The sequence below is a fragment of the Panthera uncia genome, chromosome D2 (assembly GCF_023721935.1).
Source record: "Panthera uncia isolate 11264 chromosome D2, Puncia_PCG_1.0, whole genome shotgun sequence".
Classification (NCBI taxonomy): domain Eukaryota; kingdom Metazoa; phylum Chordata; class Mammalia; order Carnivora; family Felidae; genus Panthera; species Panthera uncia.
Window position 1 is genome coordinate 52,081,944 of NC_064818.1, and position 21,792 is coordinate 52,103,735.

Below are 21,792 nucleotides of genomic sequence, written 5' to 3' on the forward strand. Positions count from 1 at the left end.
TAAATTTTAGTATATCAGTATGGTATTAAATATCAATGCTGCCCCATGATACTAACATCATGAATTCAAACATTTTATATCTGGAACTTCATCAGCCAATACTCTGCAGTTAAAGAGAGAATGTAATATTTAGGAAAGCTTGGAAGGTTAATTGGAAAGTAGAGAGTACATGGGAATGATCATCATAATGAATCCTTTATTGGCGAGGCTATAATGGTCTCCAACTCTTACTGTCCAACCTAGCATCTGTTACTATCTTAAGCCTGCATATCTGAAAGATTATAGGCTCTTTCTCTCCCCTTCATCACAATTCTTCCAAAGAAAGAAAGAACTTGGCTTCTGAGGTTTATGCCTTGGTGAGAAAGGATCTTTTCCAATAGTTTCAAGAGGGAATTTTTGGCTTGCTGATCTTCCTAAATGCTTTCCACCTGACAAATCTTAAATGAAGTCTACTTTGGGGAGTCATACTATCATTATAACTTTAGCCTCATCCACAGTGTTGGAATTTTGAGTTGCAGGAGCATTATCTTGCAAATAGATAGTTACAGAATCAGCATTTTAGAGCTCAAAGGTTAGAAATCCTCTTGTAGGAGGAGCCATGCTGCACAGATAGGAATACTGGGGAGGAGGATCTGCCCGAGATGGGTTCCCATGGCCTTCTCCCTTATTTCCATGATAAAGTATAGAAAGTAAACCACTGCTTGAGTTACCTAAGGTAAATTAACTCAGGGAACCCTCTCTTGGTTCTTTACCTTGCACAATAAAACAACTTATGGGACTTTGAGAGTTAAATCCCTTTCAGCCTGTACACTAGAGATGTGTTTTATTTCAGAAGTGTGGTTTAAGTACTTGAATGTCACAATATATGGCCAAGGTTGGAGAAAATGTTTCTTCTCTCAACTTTTACAGGGTGTCATTCTTAAACACTTTTATAATGTCTGAGGTATATACAAGGATATGTATGTATTGTAACAATTATAGGTGTGTATATTTTGCAAAGACTGTAGTTTCTATATCCTGAAAATATTTTCATAAATTGTTTTTATTTTATAAGTACTAATAAAGTTAATATGAAAGAAGGCTATATTTTGGTTTTTATGGTTATAGCAAATGTGCTCGCTAATCTAACATTTCCTTTTTCATCCATGTGCTTCAAAATTTATTTTATAAAGGATATTGACCCTGGTCATTCAGCTGTGATATAATCACAAGTTTCAAACTGTTTGCCCCTCTGATACTGTCACATCAAATCTAGTATCTCTAAAATAAAGGTCCTAATCTTCTGTTCCAGGGAGGCCTTCATTGTTCTAGACCCAGAGCTTGGAGCAGCTTCAAATTCCATACTTTTTGTTCCCATAGCTAATCTATTACCAAGTCCTGGAGTGTCTGTCTTATTGTCTTGTGGATCCACTCTTTTGTCACCATTTCCACTGCTACCATTTTAGTCCAACATCAATAATCTCAAGCTGAATTACAACAGTATCCTAATGAGTTACCCACTTCTTGACTCTCTTCCACCCAGATCCTTGTCTCACTGCCAGACTGTGACCTTCCTAAAGCCCTGCTTTCATTGTTACTTTGGTTCTCATAAAACCACAATGATGCTGTATTGCATACCACATCTCATTCAAATTATTTGGCCCTATTCCCACTTTTCCAACCTGATTCTGCGTGTCCCAACGTGAGTTGATACCCTGATCCATATCCCCATCAACTCCCACATTTGCCAAGGGATTCCTTCCTGTGTCTCTCCTGCTTCCTTTGCCTTCTCTTCTTTGTCCTCTAAACCCTCTTAGCCTCCAACAGTTCAGCTTGAGCTTTTGATTCTTCCACTCCCTCCAGCTTCTCCCGCCCACACTAGCCCACTTTGAAAGAGTGGATAAAGCACTGGAATAGGAGTGTGGCCATATCATTTTCTAGCTGAGCCAGGCATGTAACGTACTCAGCCTGTATGCCTCATTTGCTAAATAGAATATCATTACTTGTCCAGCCCATGTTACAAAGCAGTGCAGTTGGAGGACTTGGAAACCATAAAGGGGGATAAAAACACTAAGTATCAAACTGTTCTTAATACCATAGAGTTGAATATTGTCTCCCCTTCTCTTCAAAATGATGCCCAGCTCAGGGTCCTTACTTCTGAGCAGTTTCACTAGGAACTGTAGGAACAGTCTAATGGATTTCAAACCTCATTTGACTCCCTCCTGCCAGCATATAATCCTACTGTTGGACAGTTCTCAATTGCCTGGCTGACCTGCCCACGTAGGTGGCCAAGGGTCACCAGTCTTTATCTTACGCATAGTGTTGCTACCTTTCCAGTTCTGGCTTTAGTTCTGATCCTCTGTGAGAATTACACTTGGCTCTGGCTGGGGAATGAGCCTGATTTTCTATGTGTTTCCCATGCACTACTCTATATTTAGCATGGCTCTTTTAGCCCCTTATCTATTCACTCAGTTAGCACAATTAGTCTCTTGACAGTAATCTAGTGGTAAGAGAGCCATATATCTTTATGTAACATGTTGACTTCTAATGTAGGTGTATGGAGCCATGTTCAGTACTGGGCATTAGAATTTGATTCTTAGGGTGTAGGTTGGGCACATGAAGCCCGGACACTACCCCAAGCACGCCATCATATAGTCCATTTGGTGTCTTATATGAAGTCTAATACAGCTATTATATTCACTTAGAATTCTGTAAGATGCCCTCATAGGAACTTTGTGATCCACAAAGACCCATCCAAGTTTTAGCCTATTGGAATGCTAGGTTTGGAGCTGGACTTGGAAAAACAATTCATAGAGAGCCCGTGAAACTTGGTGTTGCCTATATCATTTCCTAGAAATTGGGGTGGAGCTTTATAGAAAGGGGTAAGGAGAAGACATGTCTATTGTCAAGGCAGGGCAGGAAATGTTGCATCATAGAAGTCCAGTCCATAGAAAATGTTCCACTGGGTTGCACAAGGTACCATGCCAGCTATCATCTATCAAGCCAGATTTGCAACAATATAAAACAATGCTATTCTTCTCACTAGTTTCCTAAATATTTATTTTTCATAAGAATATTATTTATGTTAACATAATGGAATCATTTAAATAAATATTTCAATTTTTTTCAGTTTTGCTTTCAAATATGGTAAATATCTCTCATATATAACTCACATAACAGAAGCTCTTTGGAGTTCTCAATAATGTTTAGGAAAGTAAAGCAGTACAAGACCAAAAAGTTCCCAAGCTGCAGAATTAACATATAGAGTTATCAAACTTGAAACTTTAAAAAACAATGAGTAAGCCAACCACCAAATCTACCAACTTATTCATGAGGTTCTGATAGTTTGAAATGCAGCTAAATAACAGTTTGTAAATTAGAAGCATCTTTAATGTGATGTCCCATTTTAGAATTGTGAGTTAAACAACTTTAATCTATATAAGAGATCCAAATTATCTACCCGAGAGAGAGCAAAGAAAGGAACAATAAGCAATCCAATTGGCCTATGCTCATAGGATCATATAAAGTTGTCTCTGATACTTCCTATGTATGTGTTTTAGTTCCTTCATATGTGCATTTTTAAAAAGTCAGAAGACTTTGACACTTTGCAGGTAAGTAGGTACATTGGCACAACCTCTATGAAGGACAATTTGGCAGCATCTATCAATTTACAAATGAATATACTTTTTCACCCAGAAATTCTATTTCAGGAATTTATCTTATAGATATATTTGCTTATTGCAAAATAACATGTAAAAGTTTATTCATTGCAACATTACTTGTAATAGCAAGATAAGAAACAAAGAGAGAAAGAAAGAAAGAAAAAGAAAGAGGAAGAAAGAAACAAAGAAAGAAAAAAGAAACAAAGAAAGAAAGTCTGATGTTAAATAAATAATGGTATTGATAATGGGTTAAATAAATGCTGGTACTGAAAGGGAGGAAGAAATTTCCTCTGTCCAAGTTTCTTCTAGCTGGACTAATAATTAAGCTTACATAAGACAGATTAACAGAAGGAAAAAACCCACAAAGTTTTATTACATGTGCACAGAGGCCCAATAATGAAACAGACCTAAAGAAATAACCAAGGCAGGAATTTTTTATACTTTTTAGAAATAGAGACAATAAATCTATGAGGAATTGACAGGACAAAGAAAACTTTGGGAGCTTCGGTTAGTAAGGAATTCTAAACAGTATTTGGGTTGGGTTAGTAAATTAGTAAAAAGTAACAAGTCTTTTTGGCTCTAAATTTCCTATCTCTGGTGATAAAGATACCTCTACTTCTTGGTACTAGGAGGGTACATTTCATGTGGGATATTTACTTCCTGCTTTCAGGGGGACAGAAGAGGGTTTGAATGTCCTTCTTGCAAGGCCATCTCTTAAGTAACTATTACTGAAAATACTCAATATGCCAAAGTGGTATATTTGGGGTGGCCTGCCCTTGGGCCTTATAATACATACATAAAATAAAATATAATACAATAAAACTAAACTAAGGAAGAGGAAGGGAGCTTTCCACACATGAATGTGGAATAATCTTCAAGATTATTGAATTTTTTTAATGTTTGTTTGTTTTTGAGAGAGACAGAGTATGAACAGGGGATGAGCAGAGAGAGAGGGAGACACAGAATCGGAAGCAGGCTCCAGGCTCCGAGCTGTCATCACAGAGTCCAATGCGGGGCTCGAACTTACAGAGTGTGAGATCATGACCTGAGCCAAAGTCGGCTGCTTAACCAACTGAGCCACCCAGGTGCCCCATAATCTTTAAGATTATTAAGTGAAAAAGCAAGATTCAGATAGCAGTACAGCATAGTAGGTATTAATTTATATAAAAAGAAGGTAAACAGAATATTCCAAGAGGATACACAAGGAACTGATGACATTGGTTGCCTGGAGGGAGAAGAATTTGATAGCTGAAAGACAGGGTAGGAAGGAGATTTTTCACTAAATTCCCTTTTATACCTTTTAAATTTTGAACGTTGTAACCTTGTCAAATAAATAAATAAATAAATAAATAAATAAATAAATAAAAAATAAACTGATGGAACAAAACCAAGAAGAAGACTTGACAGAGAGGAAGGGAGAAAAGAAAGAGAGGGGTAAAAGAGAGATATACATATATACATACATAGAGAAATGTTTACTGCCATCACCCTGGCTCACCATCACTGACCTCATCCAGCCCACAAATCGGACTTAAATGCCCACATGCTCCATGACTGAAGAAAATGCAAAAGGAAAACCTGAATTTCAGCTTTTTAATAGAAATATATTCTCCAAGATCCCAGAAGCATTGCCCAGCCCTGAGCCAAACATTTGCCTTTCCACAGCACCAAAACCATTTTTGCTTGGAAAGGAAAATAACATTGACTGAATATGTCCCATCCAGGCCAGGAGCTTCTTGATCATTGTCTCATTCAGTCCTTGCCAAACATGGGAGATGGATTGAATAGGAAACTGAAGTTTGCAGAGGTTGAATAGGGTCACCTACCTAATAAATTCTAGTACCCTCACTAGTAAATGATGAAGCTGGCTCCTACCCTACATCTGCCTGACCACTAAGACTTGACTTTTCAATACCCCATGTCACCTCCTTAGCTGGGGTAGAATGCACAATAGGGAGTCACTTGGTATTTGTCACTGTAGTGAAAAGATTGTTTCTTGACTTTAGGATTTGAAGGTATGTATGCCCTCTTCCTCTCTCCTTCTTGCTGGTGTAGCAAGAGCTGGATGTGAAAGAATAGAAGATGACAATACTGCTTATACTTTAGCTTTATTTCTTTCATCTTGTTAATCAGTATTTGTTGAGCAGTGGCCATATACAATCACAATCAATGCAGGGAAACATCAAATATCAAATATTGTCAAATATCATTCTCAAAATGGTCAAAACTAGATGTGAACATGACATACACACACTGCATAATCAGTACACATGGGCTACAACAAGAACCTTGAAATGAGACAGCCTCCTGAAGTCACAAACCAAGGAAGAACAAAGCTATGCAAGGTCACCTAAATATACAGAATTGAATTCTCAGCCAGCCACATTTAGCCATAACTTCCCTAGATGTGCTAAGAACATTTCTAAGGGTGCAATGTACCAATCATAAGAAGGGTTGGCCAGCCTTGGGAGCAGGAAAGGAGTGTGGTTGTGTCAGGCACGTTCCCATTGTAGAGACGTGGTGCACCAAGATAGTGAGTTCCCAGTTTTTCTCTCTAAAGTACTCCTAGCATTCATAAGTAGAGTCTAGAGGCATAATCACAGAGGCATTGCCACAATCTGGAGCTATAATCACAACACAATAACCACTGATCTTTATTGTGTCCTTCATGTATCAGCCACTGTCCTAATTGCTTTTTGTGCAGTTAACTGCCAAGTGACTTTTCTACTTGCTAATAAGTGTCAGAACTTGGATCTTAAAACCTTGGTCTGTCAAACTCCAAGCTTACACTCTGGACTCCACAATTCTGCTCACCCTAGGTCTAAAGCCATGTTTTAAAAAAAATCCTGGGTTTTATGTGCTCTCTGGCACACTGCAGTGTAACCCAAGAGATTCTTCAGGTCCATTTTAAGAAACATGACCAATGATTAAGCAGTCAAGTCCTCATACTACTGAAAACTATAAATCACACTCCTTACTCTGTGTATTTCCATGTTATCAGTGTCTGTGCAATTATAGTTTGGCTTCTCATATACTCTAAATGAAGAAGATAATGGAATATGCAAAAGATTAAGCTCTTGGTTCCCTAAACTATTATATTCTCACTGTATAATAGTAACATTGGCATTGTTCCACATATCAGTCTCCATGTACTTGGTTGTTGTGACTCTTCCAGAGAGATGTATTGCATTCCCAGTGTTCTTCATCTCCTTTCTTCTAAGATAATAATCCTGCATTACTCAGAGTAATTATGCTAGCTAACATAACAAACAATCCCCAAATCTCAGAGATGTACCAATAAAGTTTTATTTCTTAATTATATCACAGTCTGATTAAGTTGTAAGTTATAAGCTCTCTATAGTCTCTCCTTTAAGTGGTGACTCAGGCTTCCAGACTCCTTCCATCCTAAAGTCCTAGCCTCTTAAACATGTATCCTCCAAGCTTGTTGCAGATTTTATGACCATATAGACTTGCATATGCAGAATATCACTTCCACTTACATTTTATTGACCTTAATCTAGCTTAAAAGGAAGGTAGGCAATGAGGTTTTCATTTGGTTCCAGGAAGAGGAAAAGAAAACAGCATTTGGTGAACACATAACATTGTCTCTGCCAAAACACCATCCCTTCAGAGAGCCACCTAAACCTAATCCCATATACTTCTAGTGGATCTGGCAATACAGAATCCCACCGCCAATGGCCTAAGGAGTGGGTGGGCCCATGACCTGAATGCAACAAAGTCAAGTTTCTCTCTCCTGATCGTTTGAACACTGAGCAGACTCACAAGAGCAGAAGCCACATAGCTTGTGTTGTCTGCCTGCAGTGCCCAGTGAGGTGGGCCTTGGGTGCTGGCTGCTAAGAGTTGTCCAGCTCTCTTGCCAAATCTGTGAGCTCACTACTACCATTCCAATTAATCCCCTATTCATAACTAAAGTAGAATCAGTTTCTATTACTTGTACCCAAAATACCAAGTACACAGTATTTCCTACATATATGCTGACCAACCAGATTCTCATTCCTTCATGACTCAGCCCTGAACTGTAATAATTTCACTGAGGTGGTGCCTCCCCTTGGGGATCTGATGGGGTGTCTGACCAATCTTTTCCAGGTGATGCCACTCTATCTCATTACATGCTGTCTTTGATCTTCTATGAACATGAAAAAAACAATTAACAATACAAAGCAGATGCTTAAGGCCAAATAAGCAATAAAGACAACATAACATCCTCAACAGGGATATCAAGTGGGCAAGAGAATCATATCCAGGAGTGATTTCTAAAGAAAGATCCTAGACAATAGTTTATCAGTCTTTTCTATTTCACAGACAAAAATCAAGATTCTACAACAGTGCAATCCAGTAGAAATGTAATGCAAGCTACATATGTGTTAAGGACTGTCCTTCCAAAATTTATGTTGAAGCCCTAACCCCCAATGTGATGGTATTAAGAAGGAGGACTTTGGGAGGCAATTGGGTTTAGATGAGGTCATGAAGATAGGGTCCCTATAATGGGATTAGTGTCCTTATAAGAATAGGAAGAGACCAGAGCCTCTCTCTGTCTCCACTCTGGATGGTGCTCTGGCAGCACCTTGATCATGGATTTCTTAGCTTCCAGAACTGTGAGAAATAAGCATCAGTTGTTTAAGCCACCCAGTCAATGGTATTTTGTCATAGAAACCTTTGTTTAGACAATATAAAATTCTGAAATTTCTGATGGACTTATTAAACAATAAAAAGAAATAGGTGAAATTAATTTTTGACAATATATTTGATTTAACCCAATATATCCAAAATACTATCATTTCAACATGTAAGCAATATAAAAGTATTAGTGAGATATTATACATTCTTTTTGTCAAACAAAGCCTTTGAGTATTTTGTATATATTTGTATATTTTGAATATTTTGTATATTTTGTATATTTTATAGTGTCAGCACATCTCAGCTGAGACCAGCACATTTCAGATGCTCAATGGACATATGCTGCTAGTAGTTACCATGTTTGACAGCCCAGTTCTGGAAAGTGCTGGGAGTAAAGGAGGGTTATAATAACAGCCACCCCTTCTGTAGCCCTGCCATGTGCCGGCACATGTCAAAGCTATTACATATTCCTCTCAGTTCTTCCTTGGAATAACTTTATGAGATTGATGTTCTTTTCCCTAGTTTACAGATAAGATAAGACTCAGAATGTTTAAAAGACTTGTCTAAAGTCACACAGCCAGCAAAGGACAGAGGATGGAGCAGGCACACACAGGTCTATTTGACCCAAAGCACTTTCTTTTAAAAAAAAGTTTTTTTTATTATTTGAGAGAAAGTGTGTGAGTGGGGGAGGGGTGGAAAGAGAGAGAGAGAGAGAGAGAGAGAGAGAGAGAGAGAGAGAATCTTAAATAGGCTCCATGTTCAGTGCAGAGCCCAAGACCCTGGGATCATGACCTGAGCTGAAATCAAGAGTCAGGATATTAACCCACTGAGCCGCCCAGGTGCCCCTGACCCACTTTCTAATTGATCTCATGCTTTCTCTTTACAGATACAAGGAGCTGACTTGGTTTGGACTTTACCCCAAAGGTTGTGAAGCAGGGCAGGGCCTAAACAAAAGCTCAGAGGAACACTAATATCACCAGTAAGATGTGCAACAAACCAGCCATTCTCTGGGAAGGCAAATGAAAGAAGAAGAAACAAGGTGCTCATCAGTTTCCCCACCCCCAAAAAATTATATGAGAAGCAAAGGGGAGGAAGTAAACAAGGTGAAAACAAAAGGAATGCTACACTAATCAGAAAGAGATAGTTGAGTTTGAACATTAACAAAGGGCAGAGTTGATGATATAAAACAGTCATAACCTTGGCAGATAAACATGCATTTTCAATAAAGTGAGTGGAAGTAGGTACCACAGGTCTCAACTGTAAGGTTACCCGTGGGAAGAGGAGCCTGGAGTCGGTGGTCACCTAGGTCAACTTGGAAGCAAGTCAGAGGAAGAGCCAAAGTCACAACAGAGGAGACAGGAATGTGCAACCATCCAAGGTGTGCTTCGAGAATCTCCCGTTGTGGCAGGATCCATGCGGGCAACCAGGGCAGTCACACCTGCTTATACGTGCTCAGCTCAGACTAGCCCCAAAATCTAGAGTCCATATAAACAGGCTTCAATGAAATGAGAACATCACGCTAAATTTAGCACATGCTTACATTATACCTTTTCTACATTTAGAATTTAAATGCCTTTTATGTAGGAAATGATGGTAATAGTGGATGGCCATTGTTTGGATGGCCATTGTTTGTGGTCCTTTTTTTTTTTTTTTAATGTCTACACTTGGCAAGTATAGAAGTTGACAACCTTATATTGGTCCTCCAGTTTTATTATTATTATTATTTTAATTTAGTGGTATATAAAATTTAAAAAATCACCAGTTAAGATTCCTTCATCTCTCGTTGTCTCATACATACTGGATTTTGCTTCTCCTTGTTATGGTTTTAACTACTCCCTCTACCTTAGCTCCATGCCCTTAGCACATAAATATGCTCAAATTTCTTCCAATTAAATCAACTTAAATGAAACCTTCCTTAAACTCTCCTCTCCTCCCCTCTAGATAAATCCTGGCACCTGTTTCTTCTTGAACTACCATTCTTTTCCTCAATCCTTCAAGTGTTTTTACCCCCAGTTTTTCACACTGGCAATTGAATACTGAACAATGATGCAATAGTTTCTCCACCAAAATAAAGATTAATTAAAATCTATTTTTCAATTTTAAAGTTTTCCCTTCTGGTTGAATCACTATTAAAATAGTACTGCCTTCTTCCTGTTTAATCACTTTGGGAGGGTCCAGTATTTCAGCTATGTTACATGATAAACGTAAAAAAGCCATGTTCTAAACTGGTTTTCAAGTAAGCATTGTTTTTTTTTAATCTTTTTTATTTTGACATAAATTACAGAATTACAAAAGCACTGCAAGAATTGTACAAATTCCCATAGCCTTTCACCCAAGTTCCTCAAGAGTGAATATTCAAGTGTAAGTTACAGGCATGATGCCATTTAGGCCTTGCATTACTCAAGGTTCTCCAGAGAAACAAACCAATAGGAGATATACATAAAAATCTTAAGAGAGAGAATTATTTTAAGGAATTGGTTCCTGCAGTTGTGGGGACTGGCAAGTCTAAAATTTATAGAGTAGGCTGGCAGGCTGAAAAATTTAGGTAAGAATTGATGTTGATGTTGTCCTGAGTCTGAATTCCTCAGGGGAGCAGGCTGAAAATTTAGACAGATTTTCTAGGTTGCAATCTTAAGGAGAATTCCTTCTTCTCTGGGAAACCTAAATCTTTGCTGCCAAGATCTTCAACTGATTGGGTGAGGCCCTTCCACATCATGGATGATAATTTTGTTTACTCAAAGTCTATTGATTTAAATGCTAATCACATCTTAAAAATATCTTCACACCAACATCCATACAGTGTTTGACCAAACAACTGGGCATGACAGTTTAGCCAAGTTGATACATTAAATCAAACATCACACCCCTTTCCAGGGGTCCTTTCAAAGGCTGCCCAGGAGCCTGTGCTATGATTTTTCAGCAAAGATAGCAATAGTATTTCAAACGGAGAAGCTTTTAAAATTCAGAAATCACTTCCAGGAAAGTGACTTTAATGAAGTGGATTAGTAGTTCTCATTACCACAGTATGTTGATTTGGACATGTGCCTGGACTACACTTTAGGTGAAAAAAGAATTCTCAAAATACCTTAGAGGCTTTAGGCTCAGGATGCCCTTGGTTTAGAGTTCAATTTTACCAGTAGATGTCACTAGAGTCAGACATTATTTTAGAAACCACAAAGTGACCTCTAGTGTTTAAAGGATATGGAGCTGGAGGGACAAACAAACTCTCCTATATCTAAACATGTGTTCTTCTTTTTAAGAAAACACAGTAGCCATCTAATAGTCATTTAATGAGTGAATTAACGAACAATCAATGCATATTAATTATTCCGCCTTGAAATTTTTGTGATTTGAGTTATGCTCTGATAGGTTAGGGGAGCAGAATTTGTCACCCCAAGATGTGCATCTTTGGTAGAAGGATTATTTTAGACTGATCATTTTTAAGAAACTGCAGATTCAGGAAAACCTCTTTACCTTCCTTTCAACTGCCTAAATTTACACTGGAAAATGGACTTGTACTAAGAAGAGATCTATTACCAGAGATATCTTTTTACCTAAGAAATTTATCTGACAGGGCAACCTCTGTTCTCCAAACATCCCCTGCCCTCCCTGTGAATGGCCTTCCTTCTCTCTGTACCCTCAAACTTCTACCCCTTTCCTTAGCTCAAGATGTTATATAAGTTTCATTTACCTGGCTGCCCTTTGAGTATCATATTTTTATAGGGCTCCCATAGGTACCTTAAATTTTAAATTAAATTTGTTTTTCTCCTGTTAATCTGTATCTTCTTAATTATTTGAGCAGTCAAAAAACCTAAAGGAAGCGTTAAAAAGAAACAGACCAAAAATGGAGTCACTTATGCTAAACCCCATCAAGATAGCTAACCTAACTGCAGTTTCAGCCTCTGGCAGGAGTACAATTTTAAACCAACCAGTCTGCAATTTCCTGATCCCACTAGTGAGGTCATCTGCATGATAAGACCTCTGGACTTTCCCTAAGGGAAGGTAACCTTGCCCTGAAATAACCCAGTCTTATAACTTCCTTGTCACACTCTCCTTCCGCCTATAAAAACCTTCCATCTTGAACAATTCAGGATGGAACAATTCTTTTTACTTGCTAGAGAAGATTTTGCTGATTCATGAATCATTGAATAAAGCCAGTTAGATCTTTATATATACTCAGTTGAATTCTTTTAACAGAAGAAAACTTTTCTTTTTTTAAAATATAATTTATTGTCAAATTGGTTTCCATACAACACCCAGTGCTCATCCCAACAAGTGCCCTCCTCGATGCCCATCACCCACATTTTCCTCTCCCCCACCCCCATCAACCCTCAGTTTGTTTTCAGTATTTAAGAGTCTCTTATGGTTTGCCTCTCTCCCTCTCTCTAACTTTTTCCCCCCTTCCCCTCCCCCGTGGTCTTCTGTTAAGTTTCTCAAGATCCACATATGAGTGAAAACATATGGTATCTATCTTTCGCTGACTGACTTAATCACTTAGCTCCATTTATTCACTCCAGTTCCATCCACGTTGTTGCAAATGGCCAGATTTCATTCTTTCTCGTTGCCAAGTAGTATTCCATTGTATATATATAAACCACATCTTCTTTATCCATTCATCAGTTGATGGACATTTAGGCTCTTTTCATAGTTTGGCTATTGTTGAGAGTGCTGCTATAAACATTGGGGTACAAGTGCCCCTATGCATCAGCACTCCTGTATCCCTTTGGTAAATTCCTAGCAGTGCTATTGCTGAGTCATAGGGTAGTTCTATTTTTAATTTTTTGAGGAACCTCCACACTGTTTGAAAGGAAAGCTTTTCTACCCCTACCTAGAAATGTCCAGGGGAAAGCTTTGGAATTTGCAGAATAAAACTGTTCTGGAAGATACGAGCAGATATATTTAGAAGAAAACAATTTGTCTAGAGTCCATTCATGAGAAGGAGCTTGAGAACTTAAGCAATTTTATTTCACAGACATTAAATGCACCCACCCCGTGTTCACTCAGTTCTAAAGAGAGAGACGTGGTAACATAGAGCACCTTGGGAAAGTGAAGCACAGGCCACCTGTTCTGTTATCCATCCGTGAGATGGGGAAGGGGCAGATCTTCCTAACACCAGACACAGACAAGTTCTAAAGTCTGAGAGAAGAAGCCAAGAAACAATTCCCACTAATTCTCCTTCAACACCCAATATCATTTTTTAAATTGAGGTTTGCCTGCATAAAACAAAGAGATTAGGGAAACAGTTTGCAAAGCTGGCAAATTATTCAGAGGTTTGCTACTGATTCCATATGAGAATATGCGTTATATCCACTTTGAACTCTTGCTAAGTAGCACATTCTGTGCCAAGACCCTTACCTGATTTAATCCTCCCCAAGGCTCTGTAAGGCAGGAATTTTTATCGTCCTAGCTTTTAGTGATGAAATATCTAAAAATAGCAAGTGGGGAGTGAGGGGTTAAACAGCCTGTCCAGGACCACCCAGTTAGTGGTAGAACCAGATTCAAAGCCAGACTGGGTGAAGCACTCTGCCATGCCCTCTTAGGTCATTATTCCCAGGCACCAGGCTCTAGTAAGGGTCTGACCACAGATAAAATCTGAACTCTATGTTAAGTTCATTTAAAAAATCTTAATTATTGAACCATGCCTATGAAGAAGGCACTCTGCTTTGTGCTAGAAGAAGGGAAATATAAAGGCAAGAAGCAAAAGGCCCTTAGAACTTATAATTGAGTGGCAGTGGGGAGGGGGAAGGTGTGGAGATTTGGATGGACTTGCATGAGGAAGGTTACCCAGCCTGCCTTCTCCACACAGCTTAGGAAGTTTTGGGGAAAGTTGAGAAGATTTAGAGCAGCTGCTGTGAGGAATGTGTTAGGTTAAATAGTATGTCTGGAGAAAAGAAGGGTATTTCAGGATCTTTCTTTCCACTTCTTAGAATTAGTTGAGCTTATTTTCTCCAATTTTCCAAAATAAGGTTCACCTCTGTCTAGAGCACCAGTTCAAAGAATTTCAGTATGAATTTAGTCTTGTCTCTTGAAAATTTGTCAGCACTTAATTTTTTTCATTAAGCCCCTATTAGTTTTAAGACTTTTTTTTTTTAAGTTTTATTTATTTTGAGAGGGTGGGAGGGAGAGAGGAAGGGAGGGAGAGCGCAGAGCCTGATGCAGGGCTCGATCTCACAAACCGATCTCACAAACCGTGAGATCACAACCTGAACCGAAATCAAGAGTCAGACACTCAACCACCCAGGACTGAACCACCCAGGCATCCCAGCACTTAACATTTTTTATCACAAAAGTAGATCATTGATAGTACTACATTAAGGAGAAGGCTTCCTTGAAATGCTTACTTGGCTTTCACTGTTGATTATCTATTCAACTTTTTTTTTTTCTTAGTGTCACCTCACTTCTGGAATAAGGAAACAACCAGGTAAGAAACAGTCTTAAAACCGCAAGTTGAAATCGTAACACAAACCTAATATTTAGGGACATCTGTGCTTGTTAGTATCTTCAAGGTACATGGGTTGTATTACCCTAATCCTTATGTTTGGAACAACATCATCTGCCTGCTTTGTGTTTCTTTCTAAATGTGTACACATTTTCTGGCTCCACCAGGATGTTTTCATTTCTGCCTCTATCCCACTTAAAATAGTTTGTTATCTCATTGCATTTTATGTTTAGAAATCTTCTCTTTGAGACATTCCATCTTGCTTCCAGCAGGGGAGGTAAATCTGGTTGAGTGTTAATTACTAAAGGAATTTCTTCAGACTCAAATCTACCCTCATGCACTTTGCTTCAGAGCAGATAGAAAATGTTGCTCTGAAGAAATTACAAGATAAAAATCTCTAAACCAAGGGCTTAATAACCAAGTCTGTAACCAGTATACATTTCCAGAGTAGCCTTCAAAAGGTGTATGTTGGTTTTTAAAGCCCTAAACAAGGGAAAACTCCCCAAACAAGATACACAAATGGCTAATAAGTATATGAAAAAAATTAAACTTTTCTACAAATAAAGAAAAGTACATTAACACAGCAATGCTTTCTTTTCATTTTAAGTAAGAGTCTTTGTTTTTGTTTTAATAATACTCAATATTGGCAAGAGAGTACAAATTGCCAGATGGCACTATGGTTGGCAGTATAAACTGTAAAATCTTTCTCAAAATAAATTTGCAATATATGTCATACCTTGTGTCCCAGTAACTCCATTTCTAGGACTTTCTCCTAAGACAACAGTCTGAACACAGAAAAAAAAAACTTACATAATCTTTTTTATAATTTATAATAATAAAATGTAAAGAACTATTCCCCTCGTCAAGTATATTAGTTTTTTTAACCTACATCCATAGATAAGAGGATCTTAAGCATCCGTGTACAACTGTATTTATAAAGATAGAAGGAAAATAATTGTGAAATGACGGTAAATGGGAAAAGCAGAATAAAGATGCATAAGCAAATATATAAATAACATCTATAAAGTGTATGTGTGTGTGTGTGTGTGTGTGTGTATATAACATCTATAAATTCTATAGATTTTTAGGAAAAAATCTATACTATAAAGTATGTGTGTGTGTGTGTGTGTGTGTGTGTGTGTGTGTATAAAACATCCTCTTGTAAAATAACCAGAGGATCTTTGAGGTTCCAAGTATGATTCTGTAAAGTGAAGAAAGCAGTTCAGTACCTTACCAATGTATTGTCGTCACACATGTCATTACTCTCTGGAAACTATAAAATGATGTCAGTGACCACTTGTATTAGCTCAGACTCCTAGAAGCAGAGCTTGAGACAGGGTTTTAGGTTTATATGATTTATCAAGGATGTGCTCTTAAGAAAAAGCCGGTGAAAGCTGAGGGAAACAGACTAGGAAGAGAAAGAAGCAAGGATGTGGTTTCGGGTAAAGTCTAGTCCTAGTCTGATCCTGGGATGCTCTGAAGCATAAATCATACCATAACATTATTGGTGATTCCCACTCCCAGAGCAGTTATGAAGGTGCGCGGTGGGGAGAGAAGGGTGGAGTCTGTGAGCCAAGTTCAGAGCAGCAGGGCTCAGGCTGCAACTGCAGAGGGGATCTGCACTGGTCCTGTTGTGTCAACTAAGCCATCTAGGTCCCTTGTGCAGATTTAGTGAGGTCACTGTGTGGCCATATGAGAACCATCAAGGAACCCAGCTTTTTATTCTCTTAATGTTAACTAGCTACTGACTTTCAAAGACCACACCCACATTTAATTATGCAACAGGGAAACTCAGTTTAGAGAGTGTCCCTTCCCCTGGCATGGGCACCACCCACTGTTTCCCTATTGGTTGTAGATAATGACAAGTGTTGGGGGTGGGGCAGGAGTGAGGAGATGGGGTTGACCCTCCCTATCTGGTAGGTAGCGATTTCTCTGGACTTTATTTTCCTGCTGGGTACAATAAAGTAATCGAATTAAATCAATAAAGCATCCTTAATCTGAGCCTAGAAATCCCCATGAATTGTATCCAAAATTCAGCATTCCATGCAATTTTTGGGGATTAGGGTACCTAACTTTCATCAGATTCTTTAAGGAGACTTTCAGCTGACTTCCAAACTTCCTTCCACTCCAGCACTCTAATTATGGGAATGAGAAGACACTTAGGTCAAAAGAAGAAATCAAACCTTGCATTCTTTGTCCTGGTTTTATAAATATCTTAGATTAACAGAAGGATTCTTTGTTCTCACTTTCTCTCTACTCCCATTCAGATTTAGGAAAATTAAATGCAGGCTCCCAAGACACATCAAATAACTTTCAAGGCTACATTTTTGATGCCCCCAAGCCCTGTGAGAGGTGGATATTATCTTCATTTTACAGAAGAAGAAACTGAGGTGCCTGGGAAGCAACTTATCCAAAGTCCAACAGCACCCTCTTGTGGTTTAGGTCCAGGATGGCAAAGACTTGTGGAATCCAGTGGCTTTCAAATGTCGGGGGGAAAATACTGTGAAGAATTTTTATTTAAAAAAATATATATACTTTTTCGTCCCCACTTTCTTAAAAATGATACTTCAGAAATTCAGCAACACAGATGTGTAAAATATAAGGGGAAGGCTAAAATCCCCAATTTATGTAGTATAGCAATTCTTTTTTATATACATAGATTTATTTGATTGATTTTTACAAAAATTCAATTATATTATACACCCAGTCCTGCAACTTCTGTCCAGACAGTATATTACAAGCATTTTTCATGTCAGAACATGAAGATGCACCTCATTCCTTTGAAAACTGTATCTAAAACAACTTACATGTATTAAAGATCTTCATTAAAGATGTTCATTTGAATCTCCAGGTTAAATTGTGAACAATGAAGCTTTTACCATGGAGAAATTATTTGAAATTCTCATAAATTACTTATGGAAGCCAAAGGTCTTCACTGTTCAGAAAAACTCAGAAACTATTCAGGACCACTCATGTGAAGCTGCCCAAGGAAGCATGCACCCACAGCCCTAGGGAGCTACCCTCTATTTAAATGTCAGAAAGAGTTCAGGTCCATCTGCAGTGTTCAGATGCTCATCACATCATAATTATAAACTGTGTAATAGCAAGAGAACAAATCAGCTGCTTTATCATGATTATACTGTATTATACATAGTTTTAGCTCTTACAATTTTGGTATCCTGCCTGTCTAACCAACTATACTTGTAATAGGATTTTTACAAGTTTTGGACTTTTATGGTTTAGCTTTTAATTAAAAAATTTTTTTTAATGTTTATTTATTTTTGAGAGAGAGAGAGGGAGGGAGAGAAAGAGCATGTGTGAGCAAGTTGGGGAGGGGCAGAGGGAGGAAGGCACAGAATCCAAAGTAGGCTCCAGTTTCTGAGCTGTCAGCACAGAGCCTGACGTGGGGCTCAAACTCACAAGCCATGAGATCATGACCTGAGCCAAAGTTGGGCACTTACCAGCTGAGCTACCCAGGTGCCCTGTAGTTTAGCTTTTAATTTTATAAATGTTATTATATTTTGAAATAAGTAACCTAAGAACTAAAATCCAAATGTTAGATAGATAGATAGATAGATAGATAGAGTATAGACGTATAATTATTTAACAAATCTTACTCAAAACAGGAAATTCAAATAGCTTCAAATTGAGCTATCTAAGCTCAATTTGGCAACGCAGAAATGCAATTGTACCTATCTTATGATGCAGACAAAATTCCAGGGGTGAAAACTTAAACACAACATTCTTTCATGCAATCAAAATGTGATGGTTTTGAAACTTAAAGTAAATGATTGACTGGGGCGTCTAGGTGGCTCAGTCGGTTAAGTGTCCACTCTTGATTTTGGCTCAGGTCATGGTCTCATGGTTAGTGAGATCAAGCCTCACGTGGGGCTCTGTACTGACAGTGTGGAGCTCGCTTGGGATTCTCTCTCTCTCTCTCTCTCTCTCTCTCTCTTTCTCAAAAATAAATAAACATTTAAAGTAAATGCTTGATTGACACAGGAACTGAATATCTGGATATTTTCAAAATGACTTTGTTGAACCTCTCATGTTACAGTATATACCTGAAAAGTGTCTTATACCAAAAGAACAGTATAGCATGGTGGCTAATGGTTCCAGCTCTGGAGTCTGATGAACCTGAGTGTGAATCCAGCTTTATCACTAACTGGATGATCTTAAGCAAGTAACATCACCTTCCTGAATTTCATCTGTGTAAGGGGTTTATTAATCCCCAAATAACAGGGATGTTGCAAGAATTACATGAGCTTGCGACAATAAAGAGTCTAGCACAATGACTAATGCTGAATAACCATTAAGGATTATTACTGTTTCAAAGGAGAAGCAAAAGCCACCAACAGCCAAGTGAAGCATGCTCTTCTTTTTCTTTCTTTTTTTTTTTTTTAACATTTATTTATTTTTGAGACAGAGAGAGACAGAGCATGAACAGGGGAGGGGCAGAGAGAGAGGGAGACACAGAATCCGAAACAGGCTCCAGGCTCTGAGCTGTCAGCACAGAGCCTGACGCGGGGCTCGAACTCATGGACCGTGAGATTATGACCTGAGCCGAAGTCGGATGCTCAACCGACCGAGCCACCCAGGCGCCCCAGCATGCTCTTCTTTGAGGTCTTGCTGAGCCACAAGTAGTTTGTCAGGACTTCCTTGTCTCATCTGCCTAACACCCACATGGTACTCTTAACCACTTCGTTGCATGATTTCACGGTGAGTGTCCATTTTTAGCAAGGTGATGCCCTTTGTTATACCTATTTTTCTTCTTTTCTGACATCTTTATGGGAAATGGAAAGTGTTGAAGTTAAGTACAAGAAAAGGCAAACATTAACAGTCAGAGAAAAGACTCTTACTGTTGGCCTCTGAGGAAAGCCAACCAGAGGCACTTTGATGCCAACCTGATCTGAAGGGGAAAATTGCTTCCAGACTAGAATTCACAGTGGGTTTATTTTGTCTTCTTTTTCATGAAAGTAATACGTATACTTGGTAAGGGGAAAAAAATTAGATACTACAGAGAAATGAAGCATTACATTTCCTATCCCCAAACACCTGCAGTCCTGGTCACTTGCTTCATTTTATCTAATGGTTTTGGGGTCTTTTAGGGTCACCTCCATTGGAAGTGGTTTGAATAGAACAATCTTATTCAAGCATTTGTAAAGTCTGAGGTCAGGAGATACTGAACCAAAGGAAACAAAAGGATTCTGTGTCCTTCTGGTTAAGGCCAGGGTCAGCACTAGGAATTAGCAGACATCCTCCTAGCAGAATTTGCAAATGGAATTCTGGAATAAATGGGCCAGCAGGGCCCAGAGGGAATAGGGTTTGTCTTTCCTATTTACCTTGTACTTCACCCATCCCCAGAGTTTCTGGGGAGAACCAAGCAGAGGACCATCATAAACTGAAGAAATGCCCACAGCTGGTCCAAAGAGAAAGGCTTGGAAACTAGACTAGGTACCAGATCCCTTCCTGTCACAACCAGGCACCTAGGATGATGACAGAATGAACTCGACCCTGAATAGTCCAGTCCTGGCACCCAGACAGATCCCTTGAGAAGAAAGACAGGAGAGAGTCCACCTGGTGAGATGCAGTATTCTCTTAGCCAAGCCAGCCACATCCAAATTGGAATATATCAGGACATGCTAGCCAACATGTGACTTAGCTAGCAGGAATTTGGAGGCTGATTAAGGAGATGAAAGCAACCCGAGTTCATTTTATTATGGAGAGTTGCCAGCAAAATAAATCTAGATTATCATTATGTATTTATACCCATGAAGGGAACAACTTGGCATGGATTGCAAAGTATTTAATTATAATTTAGACATATCATGGCATTCAATGTTTTGTTTCATTATGGCTTTATTTACTGACATGCCAACATGACCACAGAAAATGCTAAGTTCCTGCCAGTACTTCACTGACCTCCTGTATTGTTGGGAAAATTTTAAATTAGCTGCATAAGGGGAAAAAAAGATTCATCTTCATAAGTAGCTTATGTGTGATGTAGTAAGATCAGTAAAACTAGAGGAGAAAAGGTGTCTCCTTAAGCACACAGCTCTTTGAATCTTCTCTGCCTTCTCAAAGGCTCTTCCTCCACCTCCACATTATCCTTCTAGGCTCCCCCTCATTTAAGCTTTCCACTTTCCAGTTAGAATGAGTTTCAGGGCATCTGGGTGGCTTAGTTGGTTAAGCGTCCAACTCCCCATTTTGGCTCAGGTCATGATCCCCCAGTTTCATGAGTTTGAGCCCTGCATTGGGCTCTGCACTGACAGTGAGGAGCCTCCTTGGGATTCTCTCTCTGTCCTTCTCTCTCTGCCCCTCCACTGCTCACGCTATCTCTGTTTCTCTCCAAATAAATAAACTTAAAAAAATTATTTTAAATTAAAAAAATGAGTTTCTTCCTCTTTTCTACTTTTGGGGTGCCCTGTTCTTGCTTAAATAATTGTACTAGAAATGTGTTTTAAGGATTAAATTGGCAGCCCGTCCCTCCTAATGGTCAGTGAACTCCCAAGAGGGAACAAGACTTCATGAAATTGCCTTACTCATTACGTTACATCACTCAAAGAAGTACCATGCTTCAAAGAGAATAAGGAAACATCAGTTATCAGGGATATGAAAAACAAAGCCACAATGAGATACCAGTCCATATCCACTAAGACAGTTGTAGTCAAAAAGTCAGATAACAAGTGTTGGCAAGAATGTAGAGAAATTGAAACCCTCATATATTATTGGTGGGATTGTAAAATGGTGCAGCTACTGTGGAAAACAGTCTGGCAGTTCCTCAAAAAATTAAACATAGAGTCACCATGAGATCCAGCAATTCCACTCCTAGGCATATAACCAAGAGAATTGAAAACATTTGTCCACACAAAAACTTGTACATGAATGTTCATAGCAGTATTATTCATAATGTCCAAAATGTGGAAACAACTCAAGTATCCATCATCTGAAGGATGGACCAACAAAATGTGGCATATCTATACAATGGAGAAATGGGCAATAAAAAGAAACAAAGTGCTGATACATGACACAACATAGATGAATCCTGAAAACTTGTGATAGGTAAAAGAGACC